This window comes from Carcharhinus amblyrhynchos, chromosome 5 (genome assembly GCF_965287045.1).
Source record: "Carcharhinus amblyrhynchos chromosome 5, sCarAmb.v2.hapA, whole genome shotgun sequence".
Lineage (NCBI taxonomy): Eukaryota > Metazoa > Chordata > Chondrichthyes > Carcharhiniformes > Carcharhinidae > Carcharhinus > Carcharhinus amblyrhynchos.
The window spans coordinates 81498993-81514702 of NC_137328.1; the positions used below are offsets into that span (position 1 = coordinate 81498993).

Sequence of the window (15710 nt, forward strand, 5' to 3'; positions counted from 1 at the left end):
AATGGTGCATCGAAGGCCGTTGGACCATTTTTATGTTGGTGTGAACGTTTGTTCCTGTCGTGCAGTTTCAGATCTGATGTGGTGCCTTAATACCACTTAAATGTCCTCACCATCCTTGTTGCTTAATTCCCTGTAATTGGTGAGTGGGTCAATATAATCTTCTGTCTCCTTTGTTCCCTCTGAAACTTCAGCATTATTATGAATTTCAAATGAAAGGCTGAGAGTTAGTCTAAGTGGTAAGAATCCAAGGTGCAATGTAGGAATCATGTCTGCCATCTGCCAAAATAAGTCACTGACAGTATGTGGTTTTGGGCCTAGTCAACATGTTCTGACAACAACAAGCACAGACCAAGCACCTGTTCCACTAGGCAATCCTGCCTCTACCTCCCGAGCTTCCCCTCGCCAGGTCCCACTTCCCTAGACCCACCCTAGGCCAGGTTTTAATGGACTAGACAGAAATCCTTTCCACTAAATGCTGTCCTTCACTAAATACCTAGAATGATTTTAGAAAAAGTAGTGAAAGCAATACTTCTGACACAGTCAGGTGTTGTGGGACATAATGGTATAGAACATTAATCTGGAAGGACGTGAATGCCTTCCTCCCCTGTATCCATAGATCTTTGTTAGTTTATCGTTGTAGTGTTCAGTATTGCCTTCCCCTCTTTCCTCTATCGTCTCCAAAGATAAAGTTTTACCTGAAAGTCTACCAGTGCAGCCAGAATCAGTGATCTCTGATTAATCCCTCTGCTTCACATTCCTAACTATAAAATAGCCAAGCCTGTGAAAGACTTAGCATCTTACCAGAAAGACAAGAATTAACTCAAATCCAACCAGAATCTTATTGCTCCCTCTTATAACATTTTCTACCAAAAAAAACTTAATTATTCCTTCTGTGCCATACAATCAAAGGCCCACGATGAGCAGTGAAGATCGCACCGAAGACAGGTGGTGTGATGGGGCCTGGGAACAAGAGAGTGGGCCTCACAGCAGCTGGGCTGGCCTCTAAACAGGCAGGTCTAGAAATGAGTGTCTGAGAGAGTGGGAGTGGGAATCCTGAAACAGGAATGAGTTGAACACGTGCACACTCTTCCCCTCCTCTCTTTCCAAAAACTTATCCACAAAGCAGGCCAGGAGAGAAGGAAAACCCAGGCTGAAAGGCAACCCACTTCTGACTCCTACTTCTTTATGAATTCTGCTGAGGCCAGTTCAGAGTAAATGCCAGAGGCAAATGCAAGGTCAGTGTTAGTTAAACCCAACTCCAAAGCTCGGCTTTGGACTCCACCCCTTCCCCAGTTACTAGGACCTGGGGCCTGGTACATCTCTCTACTTCTGCTGCATAAGCAAAAAGAAAATTGGTTAACTCTGCTGCTTGGCACCTTTTAAAATGGTAATTTTTACTATTTACTTTTTTTAAAATTATCAATTTATTGCTTAAACATTTTCTCTTACTTGCCAAACCTTATCTTTCTGAAATTTGCTCATCGGCCCTATGAGTGAGAGAAAAACTGAAAAGTGCCCCCTCATGTGAAAAGGTTGGGTAACCCTGATTTAAAGAGTTATTTCTGTCCCATTACCTATACATTGGACACTTAGGTGATATTCACACATGTATAATATAACTTTATTTTCACTAGTGTGAAATATCATCTTCAGGGACTGTAAAAATACCAACCAGGCCCATTTGAGTGATAGGAGGTTAGCTTATTGTGGCAGCACACTGCTCACTATGGTTTCTACATGAGGCACATTTCAAACTGTTAGTGCATACTTTCACTTGACACGCTTGAGGTAACATTTGGAATAAATTATTCTCTTTCCTAGGCTGTTACTGATCCCAGATTTCTACATTTGGTAAGCAGCAAAACTGGCAAAAAATGTGTTTCTCCTGAGCATATTGACTTTGCAAAGTGAAACTGATGCATGGACAGACCACATATTGATGCCAAGTTTACCTTTGAGAATACGATGTAACTATAACATAACTAGTAGCACTGCAGTGTAACTTGTTTTTTAATATTCGTGGTTTTCATTTCCCTGCAAAATGAATCTCTAGCAGTTTGCAACTTTACTAATTCACAAAGCCATATTCAAGTGAAAACTAGGCAATTTTCACATAAGCTGCACAAAGCTATGTTTTGCAAAGTCCTTTCTCCCATTTTTTTAAAGAAACACATCACTACTCAGGGACAATGTATAAACTTTCAATGGGTTATGAAAAATGAACATTGAAAGAAGGTTCTTTTACGAAGGAAGCCCAACGTCACTTTTAGGGGAGTTGACTTTCAGTATGCGACTGGAATAGCCTTACCTTGCCAGTGAAAACTGCCCCCATTATCAGGCAACTTGTAAAGGTGTCCCATTGAGTCAACACTGATACCTTTGCACAGAATCCAGTGCAGCCAAGAACACTTTAAATGAATAACCAGTAAAAAATAAAATGCGCAAATTTCTTTTCGATTGTTGCCAAGAATAGCTCTCCTGGTTAACTGATTAAATGAATAAAACATATAAATGAACTGAAGTATGGAATAGTTATGTAGTCTTTGTGATGCTTCTCTAAAGCCATTCTGTTCAATCCCTTCTTTGCCAGTCCATCTAAAGTCTTTTTACAAGCATTTTTGTCTAGCTATGAAAGAAAAGACTTCGTAACTAATTCAGCAATGTTTCCAAATTTTTTCAATCTCATTAAATGCTCAGGTTCCACAATTTTGGCAACCAAGTCAACAAGCATTTTTCGTTAGGTGAGAAAACCACTTCATCAGGTGATGTTCAAACTTGGTGGTATTTTTAGCTCTACCCATGTTTTAGCGAACAAGCAAACCCCTTGGTAATAGGTTATATTGACAGATATGATTGTTTCTAAAGACTTTTTTGGAGGATGAGATTTTAAGTACTTTTTAGAAGGTTCTGACTATCTCTGCTGTAACATGCATATATTAAAATGAAGCAAATGGCCGAGATACATTCTGGTTCTCCATAATAATTTACAGTTGATTTTTACAGTTGTAATTACAAACCAATTTGCGTTCCATTGTTAGTTTCTAGTCAAACTTGATAAACTTAAAAGTGAAAATAGAACTGTTTTGCACCCTAGGTGATCAGGCAGGAATGTTAATTTAAATTAAAACATGACCGCATTTCTTTTCCGATTCAAAATATATTTTCTGCTCTCCCATTTGAGGTCTTCCTAAGTCATCCACCTTTCTGTAGTAGGCAGCTGACATGTTCCTATACTTGAACCACCAAAACAGTGTGGCTTCAGGTTTGTCTGCTTATTTTCCCACTGAGAAAGCATCTAACCTTGCATTCATTTTCTTTCCCCTCCCATGTCTCAAAAGACAAGAAATGAAAACTATCACACCTGGAATTGAGGGCCTAACTCCAGATGTACCACATCAAAGCGCAGTTGCATGAAATGCAACAACAGGCAGAAAAAGTAGCAAAAGACTGCAAATCAAGGGATTCACATCTGGACAGCTGCGCTTTTCAGTTCACTGAATTTGGAAAGTAGCTCATCCTGTCCGGTTTGTAGGATTGCCACCTGTGATTAAATACATTCCTGGAGGTTTTGTCACAAGAGGCATCGGGATGGGTACATGAATAGGGAGGAAATAGAGGGATAAGGATCGAGTAAGGGCAGGAGGTTTTTCTTTAGTTTAGTTAGGGCGTCATGATTGGCACAGTCTTGGAGGCCAAAGGGCCTGTTCTTGCGCTGTAGTTTTCTTTGTTTTTATGATTTGCCCCCATGTTCCAGCCATTAGTCGGACAACGCATCTGGCCTTGTGATCTACTGCTTTCTTACACCAATTGGGCATTTTCAATATTTCTATATTTGGTAAAGAGAAATGTTCAAAGTAAAAAAATGTCCCCATGATTGCACTCAGAATTGCCATGGAGATTGATCTTCAAGTCCTGGAGATTCCAGGCCAATCCTGGAGGGTTGGCAACCTATGGGCTAGTCATTGAAATGCTTCCATCTTGATTCCTCTTCAGAAAAATGTATATGTGAATGCACAAAGAAGTGTGTGGTGTAGACATGCATTCAGCAAACAAAAATATACAGGAGAAGTTAGTCTCAGAGTCAAATTATCCATATATTCATAAAATCTCTACAGTGCAGAAAGAGGCCTTTCAGCCCATCAAGTCTGTATTGACTCTCTGAAAGACTGTCTTACCCAGGCCCATCCCCTGCTCTATCCCTGTAATCCTGCTCATTTACTATGGCTAATCCTCATATATCAATTCATCAAATGATAATATTGGTTTTACTTCATTAAATATATAATGTGGATTTTTCTGAATAAAATATTGACAAAGAGTAGCCTGAGCTCAAGTAGAGGTAATGTTGACTCAATGATAACGTAAAATGGGGGACACTGCTTCACTGCCTGCTGTACACCTCTCAATTTTAGTTTCCACTGAAATTAGTGGAAACACACATCAGGAATTGATATTGCCCATTCTACACTATCACCAAAAATCAAAATTAGCCCCATTGTATATAGTAGGATTAATAATGAATTTAAAAACTAGCCAATACATCTAAACAAATAATTTGAGGAATTTCATAAGGAATGTTTTCCAGTAAAGATTGCTAGTATTCTGAGGTAAATGGTCTTTATAGAATTTGACAAAATCATAGTAACTCTTAATTCAAAGCACTGAAAGTGATATTTGGAGCAAGATGTATGCTTTGAAAGAGTATTACTTTCTTTGGCCTATTCTACCAAGTAAAGGTGGCTTGTTTCTTAATGGCTCAGTTGAAAGGTTCCACTTTTAATATCAATCCATGCAGCAATATCTGCCCATTCCAAAGCTGACATTCACCATTGTATTTCTTAAGCTTTAAAAAAATGAGCCTTATCAAACTGAAATTTCAGGAAGTTCTCCTTTCAAAATACAAGCATAATAAACTTACATTTACTATTTCTTTTATTCATTCATGTGACGTGGGCATCACTAGCCGGCCAGCATTTATCGCCCATCCCTAGTTGCTTGTTGATAGTTGACAATCAACCACATTGGAGCTCTGGAGTCACATGTAGGCCAGACCAGGTAATGACATCAGGACATTCATGAACCAGCTGGGTTTTTCCGACAATCGAATATGGTTTCATGGCCATCAGTACACTCTTAATTCCAGATATTTTTACTGAAATCAAATTCCACCATCTGATGTGGTGGGATTCAAACCCGAGTCCCCAGAACATTAGCTGAGTTTCTGGATTAATAGCTTCACAATAATATCACTAAGCCATTGCCTCCCCATTGGATTATAAAACGTCTTTCAAACTGCATTGTAGAGGAACAAAATAAGGCTCCTGAGTAAGGTTTTGAATTCCCCATGACAGTTTGATTAGGTAGCTATCCAACTAACTGTAGCTTAAAGAAAGTTTAAGAGCTACTTTTAGTCCAGTTAAACTAATCTATGTGACAAATTCCCTCGTATGAACATCTTCAACAGGAAAAAGGAAATGTGCAAAACGAATAGAATGACGATAAAATTGGCAACTACAAAACACATGCCCCAGTAAAGTACATAGCTATATAGAATTTGCAGCACAGAAACAGGCCATTCTGCCGAACTGGTTAATGCTCCAAATGAGCATCCTCCCAACCCTATTCATCTAATCCTCTCAGCATATCAGTTGTCCTGCAGTTGGAACTGCAAATTTGGCCTCTTTCAAGAAAATTTTGGTTTTACCACAAGGCAAAAATTACAACATAATTGCCAGTTTAATATTTGCCATCAAGGATGAGATGGTCACACATCACTTCAGCTTCATACCAGTGGCAGTACGATTGGAGCTAAGACAACATGTTACACAATGAATGAAAAATACCCAGTCACTCCATTGTTTCTCCTTAAAATCTTTCATGTTGGAATAGAGTCGATACCTCACTGATCCTATTCCAACATTAACAACTTCCCTGGACTGAATCAAGTTAACATAGCTCTGCTTTCAACTGGTTGGCAGAGGTGGGACATGGGCAACAGTACTAAAAGGTCATCCATTATTCATGCTACAGCAAGTCAAACAATAGTGATGGAAAGAACTCAGATTTGTTTTTCCTTTTTCTCCCCTGGTAATATTGATGAGATTAATAAAACAATCAAAATTACTTTCCAACATCATTCAATACTTGTTTGTAGTAGCATCAGAACAAAACTTAAAGAAACATACAATATTTTATACAGTAAGTTCCAATTATTGTCACAGCATCACAGAATAATTAGGACACAACAAGAAGCCATCTAACCTATTAGGTCTGCTGGCTCTTTGTATAGCAATCCAGTCACCTCTATTCCACTGGTCTATCCCTGCAGCTCTGCAAGATTATTTCACACAAGCATCCATCCAGTTTCCTTTGAAAATATTGATCGTCTCCACTTCCACCACCTTCGTGGGCAACAAGTTCCAGGTCATTACCACTCGCAAATAAAAGTTTTTACTCACATTCCACATAATTTTGCTCTAAACTGTAAATCTGTAACCCCTCGTCCTTGCATGATCAACATATGTAAACAAGGTTTGTCTACCTTATCTGAACCCATCATCATTTTAGATATCAGTCCAAAAATGTGTGGGTTAGGTTGATTGGCCATGCTAAAATTGCCCTTAGTGTCCTGAGATGGGTAGGTTAGAGGGATTAGTGGTAAACATGTAGGGATGTGGGGGTAAGGCCTGGGTGGGATTGTAGTCGGTGCAGACTCGATGGGCTGAATGGCCTCTTTCTGTACTGTAGGGATTCTATGATGATATCTCTATCAAACCACCCCTCCCTCAATTCTCTTCACAAAGAAAACAAACCCAGATATTGCAACTGAAGCTAGTAACTAAAGCCATTCCATTTAATCGCCTCTGCACCCTCAATCCTCCCTAAAAAGTGTGATGATTAGAACTGATTACAATACTCCACTTGTGGCCTAACCTCTATAAAGGTTCAGCATAGCTTCCCTACTTTTATACTCTATATGTATATCAAGCCCCAAATCTCTTCTGCTTCAATAACCACTTTCTCGATGTTCTGCCACCTTCAAAGGTCTATGGACATTAACTCTCAGATCCCTTTGGGCCCTGCATATTCTTTAGAACTGTACCATTAAGTCTCTACTAATCCTCACACTTCCCTGCATTTAACTGAACCTACGACTTGTCCCCATCTATGTGCTGTTGCAGTCGATTGGTATCATCCTCGCTGTTAGCCACATCTTCAAGTCTGTTTTCAGCAAATTTCAAAATGTTATTCTGAATTCTAAATTTGAAGTCATATATACACATATATATTTGTAAAGCATACTGTCCACTATCTTGGGCAGCAAGGTGACACAGTGGTTAGCACTGCTGCCACACAGTGCCAGGCACACAGGTTCAATGTCACTGTCACTGGCTTGGGTCACTGTCTGTCTGTGCATATTCTCCCTGTACATTCACCCCATGTCAGAGTGTCTCCTCCGGGTTCTCCAGTTTCCTCCCACAGTCTGAAGAAGGTGCTGGTTAGATGCATTGACCATGCTAAATTCTCCCTCAGTGTACTCGAACAGGCGCTAGAGTGTGGCAACTAGGAGATTTTCACAGTAAATTTATTGCAGTGTTAATGTAAGCCTACTTGCGACACTAATAAATAAACACTGATAAATAAACTTTTAAAAAAACTTAAACTCCAGTCTGATAAGCAACCATTTATCACAACTTAACATTTATTTTCTATTCAAACTGATACTATCTGCCTATTCTATGGACTTCAGTTTTGTTAGTCAGCCCTGCATGTGCTACTTTGCCAAATGTTTATCAATATAGGGAACAACTTTCGCATTGCCTCCATCAACCTCCTTTGCTGCTTTGGGAAAATAATTTGTTTAGATTCATCAAGCATGATCTGACTTTTCCAAACCCATGCTGACTCTCCTTAATTAACTCAGACTGCTCCAGTTGTCTGTTAATGTTTTCCCCCGATTATTGTTCTGCTGAATGTAACCATTAACCTTTCCACGTAATCACATGTCGTGTTTAGAATATTGTTTTTTCCCCACATATGAAGGTTTTAATGTAATAAAATAACAGTAGGAAAACAAAATCATTATTTTAATAAACAAGGTATTACAAATTCATTTAATCTCTTACTTGCATTTTTGATTGGTTGAAAAGTAACTCAGCTATACCAATAGTTCATAAAATCATAGGAATCCTACAGTGCAGAAAGAGGCCATTTGGCCCATTGAGTCTGCACCGACCACAATCCCACCCAGGCCCGACCCCCATATCCCTACATATTTTACCTGCTAATTCCTCTAATCTACGCATCCCAGGACATGAAGGGGCAATTCTAACATGGCCAATCAACCTAACCTGCACAACTTTAGACTGTGGGAGGAAACCGGAGCACCCGGAGGAAATCCACGCAGACACAAGGAAAATGTACAAACTCCACACAGACAGTGACCCAAGCAGGGAATCGAACCCAGGTCCTTGGAGCTGTGAAGCAGCAGTGCTAATGACTGTGCTACTGTGCCGTCCCTGTAACCAATAGATAACTGTACACTTTTCACTAATTTCAGACTAAGCCACAAAATGCAAATTTAATTTTTCTATTTCAGATCACTTAAAAATATTAACAAGCAATGTTATGACCTTATTTTACCTCGTATCTAGGAAGAAATGTGGCTGACCGCAGAAGGGGTTCCGATTCATCCCTGCCATCTTTCACGAGAGGGAGTACAGGAAAGATAGAGAATCTGGTGAACTGGTGCAATGACAATAATCTCTCCTTCAATGTTAGTAAAACAAAGGAGATAGTCATCGACTTCAGGAAGCACAGTGGAGGACATGCCCCGTCACATCAACAGGAATGAAGTGGAAATGATCAAGAGCTTTAAGTTTCTAGGTGTCCAGATCACCAACCATCTGTCCTGGACCCTTTATAGTTAAGAAAGCCCACCCATGCTTCGACTTTCTCAGGAGGCTAGAGAAATTCAGCATGTCTGCAATGATTCTCGCCAACTTTTACACATGCAGCACAGAATGCATTCTTTCTGGTTATATCATAGCTTGGTATGGTTCCTGCTCTGTTGAAGAAACTGTGGAAGAAAAGGATTGTGAATGTAGCCCCAATCGTCCCGCAAACCAGCCTCCCATCCATTGACTCTGTCTTCACTTCCCACAGCCTTAGAAGAGCAGCCAGCATAATCAAGGACCCTGCCTACCCTGGACATACTCTCTTCCATCTTCTTCCATCAGGAAAAAAGTACAAAAGTCTGAGGTCACGTATCAACAGACTCAAGAACAGCTTTTTTTCTGCTGCCATCAGACTCTTGAATGGACCTACCTTATATTACATTGATCTTTCTCTGCATCCTAACCATGACTGTAACACTACATTCTGCACTCTCTCCTTTCCTTCTCGACTTAGGGCATGCTTTGTCTGTACAGTGCGCAAAAAACAATACTTTTCACTGTATACTAATACATGTGACAATATTAAATCAAATCAAATCTATCCTCATCTCATTAGCCACAACACTGCCTCATTACTTTTTTTTATCTGCTTTACTTTCTCCATCAGTCTCTAAATGCACATCTTTGCACTTCCTAGAAGCCAGTTCTCTTTGCTTAGCATCAGCCCTGTCACATACTTTGCAAATATTTTCTTCAGTTCCCTAATAATGGTCAAATCTGAATCCTCAGGCTGGATTTTATGGGCTGCCGTGGTCCCCAGTCACACCCTATGAAACCCACCAAAGAGAGTCACAGAGAATTGAAAAGGCATTGGATGTTGAGAAGCCAGAAAGGATCTGAAGTAGTGCTAAGGTTTGTGAGAAATTAGTATAGTTTGGGAGATATTATTTAAAATAATTGTGGAAATCAATGAGTTTTCCCATTGACTCCACCCCTCGCTGCCAGGAAACCTACAGGGATCCGAGGAAAACAGGCAAGTTGACCCAAAATTGGCTCAGTTGAAGGAAGCAAAGGGTTATAGTTGAGGGTTAATAAAGAAAATCATTAATATTTTCAAGTTTGATGATGACAGAAAACTAAGTGGGAACATTAATCGAGGGATGGAGTTTAGGAATCGGGAGGTAATGCTGCAACTTTATAAGACCCTTGTCAGGCCTCATTTGGAGTACTGTGCGCAGTTCTGGTCGCCTCACTATAGGAAAGACGCAGAAGCTATTGAAAGGGTACAGAGGAGATTTACAAGGATGTTGCCTGGACTGGGAGGCATGCCTTATGAAGTTAGGTTGAGGGAGCTGGGACTCTTTTCCCTGGAGAGACGAAGGTTGAGAGGCGACCTGATAGAAGTTTATAAAATGTTGAGAGGAATAGATAGGGTGGATTCTCAGAGGCTATTTCCCCAGGTTGAAATGGTCGCTACGAGAGGACACAGATTTAAGGTGCGGGGAGGTAAGTACAGAAGTGATGTTAGGGGTAAGTTTTTCACTCAGAGGGTGGTGAGTGAATGGAATCGGCTGCCATCAGTGGTGGTGGAGGTGAACTCGCTGGGGTCTTTTAAAAGACTTCTGGATGAGTATATGGGGTTTAATGGGATTGGGGGTTATAGATAAGTCTATAGATCGGTAGGTGTTGATGTGATCGGCGCAACTCGTGGGCCGAAGGGCCTGTTTGTGCTGTAGTGTTCTATGTTCTATAAGTTGTGGGGAGGATGTAAGGAGGCTTCAAGGGATTTAGACAAATTAATTGAGTGGCCAGGAACATGGCAGATGAAATGTAATGTGGAAAAATGTGAAGTTACACACTTTGGTCAGAAAAACTGTCAGAAAACAGATGTAGTTTTAAATATTCTAAAATTATAGTCTAATGTGCGGATATTATAATTCGACTATAATTTTAAGTAAGTTTAACTTTGTGTTTCTGTAAGGGTTGATGACTTCAGTTTGATTTAGGTGCATGTGTGGTAATGAGAGTTTACAACATGAAAGCAAACAGTGTTTAAAGGAAAACTAAGCTGTTGCTTAGCAACCAGTCACTGCGCTTGACAGAAATAACTTCTGATTTAGTTGTAAGCTACAGCCAGGAGAAGCTAGAGTGGACATGGGAGCTGTAGGAAGCAGACTTCCCAAAAGAACAAAGAATGTCTCAGGAAGATAGTTAAGTTGAAGGAACAAAGAATAAGAAGTTGAACAAGGTCCTGTTCAGGAGAATTCAAAGAAGCACAGAAAGTACTCAAAGTTAAAGAGACAGCTGCAAGAAATAGATTTAAAATCGGTGAGAAGTCAAACATCTGTGTCAAATCAATGGTTTGGCGACACTGTAATATAGCCTGTGAAGTAGTAGTGTTCTGTCAATGTAGTTGGGTACCTAAGAGATTGTGTTAGCTTGAATGCACATCACAATTCAATGCAGAGGAATAGCGAAAGGAGAAATTGAAATCCTGAAGGTAGATTCATGATGAAAGCATCCAAGATAAAGCATTGTTTGGGAGAAGATTCCAAGCATTTTCTTTGAGAGTGAAGTTTTGGAAGCCCCCATGTAAAAGGCAGAGATCCACTGAGACCAGTTGGCTCACTGTGTAACAAATATCCAGGGGGGATTTGATGAGAAGTCCACAAAATTTGTGTTGGATGGTATCTGCCACTTCGTTTCATAATGCAGTGTGCCTGACCACAGCCGGCCTACTGGTTTACATGTATTGTGTACTTCCTGAGAACATTAGAGTACAAGATATATTCTGCAAGTTGTATTATCCTTACACATCTATGTACACATATGAGGTGTAGCTAGGATGAAGGAATATAGTATTGTAGTGAATATTCTTTCGTTTAATAAAGGTTTAATTCTTTTGTTACTAGTTAATTGGTTGCCCTGCGACTCGGGTCTTCCCTCTAAACAAAAGATACAAGTTACAATCAAGCGAACCAGGATTCCATCCTGGGGCCTGACCACCAAGTAGTAACATCAGGTGGGATCATAAGTCAGAAATGCAGAATATTTCTTAAATGGAGAGAGATAGGGAAATATCAATGTTTAAAGGAACTTGGGTGTCCTTGTCCATAAGTCACTGGAAGCCAACATGCTGGTGCAACAAATAATTAGGAAGACAAGTGAAATGTTGGCCTTTACTGTCAGAGATTTGCGTACTGGAGCTTGCTGCAATTGTATAGAAAATTGGTGAGACTGCATCTGAACCACTGCGCACAATTTAGTCTCCTTAACCAAGGAAGCTTATACATGTCATAAAGGAAGGTCAACGAAGGTTTACCAGACTGATTCGTGAGGTGGCAGCATTGTCCTTTGAGGACAGAGTGAGGAGACTGGGCCAAAGTTCTCTTGAGTTTAGAAGAATGAGAGATGATCTCACTGAAACATACAAAGCTCTTCAGGTTAAATGCAAGAGGTTGGTCTCCCTGGCTATGGGATGGAGGATTCTAGACCCAGGGAACAGCCTCAATATGCCAATGATGACTGAGATGAGGAGGAATTTCTCACAAGTGTATCTTTGATATTTTCTACCCCAGAGGAATTTGGAGTCACCATGTAGGTTCAAGACACGGATTGTTAGATTTCTAGATATTAAAGACATCAAGCAATATAAGAATAGTGCAGGAAAATGGCACTGAGGGAGATTAGTCATAATCAGGCTAGAGGGAAGAATGGCCCTGCCTTCTGCTCCTTTTCTCTAGGCTTTTATGGAGTTTTGAAGATGTTTTTCTAACTGAAAGGATGTTTCCAGTGAGCTTCCTCAGGGGTCAGTAGTGGCCCCTTGCAGTTTGTGGTACGTATCAATGACTTGGACTTAAATGTAGAGGCCTAACCTGCAGATGGTGCAAAAACTGGCCATGTGGTTTACCATGAGGAACATAAGGAGAGGAGCTCAGACGAAAGCGGCTGCAGGAAGATATCAATGGACTGGTGAGATGCACAGAAAAGTGAAATTTAATCTAGAGAAGTGTGGGAGGTGGGATGCAGGGACGAACAAAGCCAGGAATGTACAATAAATGGTAGGATGCTGAAAAGTGGACAGGAACATAGGGATAGGTATGTCTCCAGATGCCTGAAGATTGCAGAACAAGTAGATAAGATGGTCAGGAAGGCATAAGAAATACTTTCTTTTATTAGACAAGCTCTACAATGTAACAGCAGGGAGATTATGCTACAATTGTAAAAAATACTGTTTAAAGTGCAGATAGAACATTGCATATTCTACCGCAATATTATAGATAGTGTACAATTCTGATCACTATATTACTGGGGCTCACATGAGAAGAACAAGAGAGAATACAAAAGACATTTACAAACATATAGATTTAGGATCTGGGGATATATTTTTAAATTAATTGACAAGATGTGGCCATATTGCCCATCCCTAACTACCCTTGAAAAAATGGTGATGAGTTGGCTTTTTGAACCACTGCAGTCCATTTAGTGTAGGTACACCCATTGTGCTGTGAGAGAGGGATTCCAGGATTTAGATCCAGTGACAATAAAGGAACAGCGAGATATTTTCAAGTTAGGATAGTGAGTGACTTAGAGTGGAACCTCCGGGTGTGGTGTTCCCAGGTATCTGTTGTCCTCTCCTCCTAGATGGCAGTGGGCGTTGAAGGAATCTTGGTGAGTTCCTGCAGTCCATCATAAAGATGATCCACAATGCTGCCACTGTCCACTGGTGATGGAGGAATTGAGGGGTAGCTGCTTTGTCCTGGGTGTGTTGCGTTTCTTTGAGTGTTGTTGGAGCTGCACACATCGAGACAAGTATTGCATCACACTCCTGACTTGCATTTGGTAGATGGTGGGCAAGCACTGGGGAGTCAGCAGGTGAGTTACTCACCATAGTATTCCTACCATCTGACCTACTCTTGCAGCCACAGTATTTATATGGCAAGTCCAGTTCAGTTTCTGGTCAATAGTAAGCCCCTGGATATGGGTGGTGGACGATTCAGCGATGGCAATGCCATTGAATATCAAGGAGTGATAGTTAAATTCTATCCTGTTGGAGATGGTCATTGCCTGGCACTTGCATGGCACAAATGTCAAAGTCAAAGGAAATTACAAATCTTTGGAAATTATTTTGCATTCCATCTATGTCCAATCTGCTGTTGCCAAGAGCATACATCCAGGGTATGCTCTATTTCCAACTGAGAAGGCAGGTGAATGGCCTGTTTCCAAATGTCTATTAATATAGCTGAAAGCAACTGTTAGAAGGAATATTTCAACATGACAATACATGGAAATTGGTAACTTACTTTTCAGAATTCCATTATTTGAAGATACAGAAGTCAAGTCCTACATACAGCCCTTCTCCATTTCAGAATGCAATGTTGTTGGACCAGCATAATGGCAGCGTCTCAGAGTTTTCAATAGAACTGCAAAACTGATGAACAGGACTGATAAGTATTAGAAGCTACTGTATTTATTAATAAATAACTTATTAGAAAAGGCTTAGAAGATAATGATGACACTGAAATGCTCAAATACTGTTTTATCGATATTGGTCATTATAATGAATTTTATTTATCCTGAAGCAATTTTTAATTTCTGAATAACTAGAATCAGCTGGTGATTCTAATATACAATAATCGGTGCCTTAAATCAGAAATTAAACACATTACCCTTGATTATAATGCTTCATCCTCTTTTGTACGCATCAAAAAACTCTCCTAATTTCTATTCTCCATTTAGTCCTCTCTAGACTATGCACAATAACAACTTGCACATCTCACGCCAACTATGAGTTCTCTGGCCCAAAACATGTGATGTCACTTTCTAATGCAGCCAACATAAGATGCATCTCAACAATCTGTGGCAAACTTGCTTCTGGAAGTTTCTATCTTTTATTTCGAACTATAAACCTTCAGAAAGTTTTCCAAATGTTTAAACTTTATGGTAATGTTTTTAACCATTAAAAACAAACAATAAATAATCTTAAAAAAATCATAAATGCGCTGCAGTAAAATGGCCTGGATTCTGCTGGAGCAGGGTATCTTACAGGATGCCCTGTCCAATTTGTTTGTGCAATTCAGATTTATTTTTAAAAATCCTCACAAAGTTGTCAAAATATAATTTTATTAAAATGCTTTTCTTGTATTTCCTTTTTATTTCTTATTTCTTTCTTAATCCACCCTTTCTTTTCCTCTCTTTCTTTCTCTTTCTGTACCAGATTCGACATTGGATTTCCCACTCCGATTCCCCATCTTGTCAACTGTTTGTTTCTTAATCCTTTAATCTCCTTGGTTAGGCACAGTACATTTTGTTCAGTCACTCCCATCCTCTGCTGCACAAAGAGAGCAACGGGGTACTGGGGACTTCAGTAAATAACAAATGAACAGATAAAGGCAAAATCCTGTGGTAACTGGAATCTGAAACAAAAGCAGAAAATGCTGGAAAATCTCAGCAGGTCTGACAGCATCTGTTGAGAGAATAGAGCTAACGTTTCTTGTATGGATGACCCTTCATCAGAGTTGAAGACAAAGAAAATTGGACAAGATTTATACTGATTGGGTTGGGGGGGGCGGTGACTGAACAAAACGTACAGTGTCTAAGCAATGAGATTAAAGGATTAAGAAACAAACAGATGAAGAATTGACAAGATGGGAAATTGAAGAGGGAAATTTAATGTCGAATCTGGTACAGGAAGAGGAAGAAAGAGGGGAAAAAAGGTGAATTAAGAAAGAAATAAAAAGGAAATACAAGAAAAGCATTTTATTAAATTTATATTTTGACATTTTTAACATCTACAACAACCTGATGGAATGA

At 39.8% G+C, this 15710-nt stretch overlaps 1 protein-coding gene across 5 annotated transcripts in view; it reads right to left on the bottom strand.

Moving 5' to 3' along the window:
* The window catches only part of rgmb (repulsive guidance molecule BMP co-receptor b), a 156834-nt gene that overhangs the window by 87794 nt on the left and 53330 nt on the right, over positions 1–15710 (bottom strand). For 3 of the 5 annotated variants that reach the window (XM_080189081.1, XM_080189078.1, XM_080189076.1), the window contains exon 2: positions 14201–14328. The exons of the other annotated variants lie outside the window; for them this stretch is intronic. The gene's annotated coding sequence lies outside the window, so the exon portion shown is untranslated. The remainder of the gene's footprint in view (positions 1–14200; positions 14329–15710) is intronic. 5 annotated transcript variants of the gene reach the window in all.